We start from the raw sequence: 2,208 nt of genomic DNA on the forward strand, positions 1-2,208 counted from the left end.
GAGCTGGGGAGGAGGGGGAGCTGGGAGGGGAGCTGGAGGAGGGACTAGGGAGGATGGAGAGGAGGGGAAGCAGAGGCGGTGGGGGGGAGGCTGGGAGGAGGGGCGGGCAGAGGAGCCTGGACCCCTAGTCCAGCCAGGGGCTCTCCCAACTCTGCCTGGGACCCCAGCAGGGAGTCGAGAGCTGGGTTTTGGCTGCAGAGAGAGCCCTGAAGCCTCCTTCCCCAGGCTCGAGGTGGGGGCGTCATCAAGGGGACGTGAGGTGCCAGCGGCAGCCTGATTCCCAAGGGGGCCACAGCACCCCCACGGGCTCCCGGGGGCGGGGCGGGCAGCGCCGCTCCTTGCGAGGGAATGCTCCAGCGAGCTCACAGACCTCATCCCTTGAAGACCCTCCCGTGAGAGCGCCCTGGACTTCAGAGAGGGCTTTGGGGCACGACACTGAGCTACTGAGGCACACAGGGCCTCCCCGCCAGGCCGCCCCGCAGTGACGTCCGCCATGCCCCTGGAGAGAGAGATGGCCCTGGGAGACACACGGCGATGGCTCAGGCCCCAAGTCCAGACAGGGATGGTGTAGGGCTTCAGAGAGGTGGGGTGCTGCTTGGAGGGCGGGGTTGTGAGGGAGGGGCTCCCGTGGGAGCAGAGACTTGGGAGGGGGGTCCCCTCCAGGGCAAAGGCTCTGGGGTGGGAGCTTTCTTGCCACAGCAGCTGAGCCGTCCCGGGGACAGGACCGGGCCCTGAACACAAGGAAAGCGGGGTGTCTTCAAGGCCAAGAACTAGGGTGGCAGGGGCCGTGGGTGGGTCTGAGGGGAGGCAGGATGTTTTAGGCCATCTGGGTGAGGGAAGGGGGAGAGGGCGGGGCCAGGCCAAGGGCAGGGCCAGAGAAAGGAACGTGGGAACCTGCTGGCTACCAGGGGAAGCGTTTTCAAAGTTCTTGGGAAGGCTGAGACGCAAGGCCAGTGCCAGGGCCTTGGATGGGGGGTCTCTGTGTTGGAGTCCTGGGTGCCGGTTTTTGCAGTGCAGTGAGCTCCTCTCAGGTGAATTCCCCAAAGGGAAGCAGGTCAGACAGACCCTTTACGGAACACTTTAGCCGGGCGTGGCGGCGGCTCACGCCCGGAATCCCAGCTGTGGGAGGCCCAGGTGGGAGGGTCACCTCAGCCTGGGAGACCAGCCGGGGCAACATGGCGAGATTTCGTCTCTACAGAAAATCCAAGAATTAGCTGGGCGTGGGTAGGCCCATTACCCAGGAGACTGAGGCAGAAGGATCACTCGAGCCCGGAGGCCGAGGGTGTGGCGAGCCCTGAGTATGTCACCGCACTCCAGCCTGGGTGAAAGGGCGAGACCCCAAGAAGAGAGGGCGAGAGAGAGAAAGAGGGAGAAGGAAGGAAGGAGAAGCCCGGTGCGGTGGCTCAAGCCTGTCATCCCAGCACTCTGGGAGGCCGAGGCGAGAGGATCGCCTGAGTCCAGGGGTTCGAGACCAGTCTGGGCCACTTGGTGAGACCTCGTCTCCACATTAAATCAAAAAGTGAGCCAGGTGTGGTGGCATGTGCCTGTGGTCCCAGCTACTTGGGAGGCTGAGGCGGAAGGACCGCCTGAGCCCAGCAGGTCGAGGCTGTGGCCACCGTGAGCGTGCCCCTGCACCCAGCCTGGGTGACAGAGTGTGATTCCGGCTGAAAGAAAAAAAAGAAAAAGGAAGGAAGGGAGAAAGAGGGAGAGAAGGAAAGAAAGAAAGAAACAGTGTGGTAAAGCCTGAGACTGAGTTCCGGCAAGTGTAGACAAGCGTTTTGAGGACACTCGTTTGACTGCAGTCTCCTCGGACCCGCAGGAAGTGGGAGCCCGGGGGGTCCCCCTGCCCTGGCTCTGCACAGCCAGGCCCACCCTGGCACACCTGGGGTCCCGCTCACTCCAGGCAGATGCCGACCTCAACCCAGAGGGCGCCGACCCGAGCCTGTGGCCATGCCCACTCCCAGGCACGTGGAGCCCCAGCACTCACTGCTTGGGACTGGGGTGGGGGTGCCCAGATCCAAGCCCACCTGGACTGGGAGCAGCCCGCGGGCTGGGCCTGTCCCCCTTCGTCCTGGCCCCGGGGTCCCGGGTGTCTCTGGTGTCTTGGGGAGGGGCGCCCTGTCTCCCCAGGGGCCTCCAAGCTGCCCCAACGTGGTCACCGCCGGCGGGGGGGCCCCAAGGGTGGCACATGCCCAGAAGCCCGCTCCA

The 2,208-nt window shown here is 64.9% G+C and overlaps 1 protein-coding gene across 1 annotated transcript in view; it reads left to right on the top strand.

Moving 5' to 3' along the window:
• Positions 1–2,208, top strand: part of SLC22A18 (solute carrier family 22 member 18) — a gene marked incomplete at both ends in the record, with an annotated part of 6,811 nt that overhangs the window by 3,957 nt on the left and 646 nt on the right. The gene's annotated exons all lie outside the window — the stretch shown is intronic.

The sequence above is a fragment of the Carlito syrichta genome, unplaced genomic scaffold (assembly GCF_000164805.1).
Source record: "Carlito syrichta isolate Samal-C Ts95f unplaced genomic scaffold, Tarsius_syrichta-2.0.1 Scaffold170902, whole genome shotgun sequence".
Classification (NCBI taxonomy): domain Eukaryota; kingdom Metazoa; phylum Chordata; class Mammalia; order Primates; family Tarsiidae; genus Carlito; species Carlito syrichta.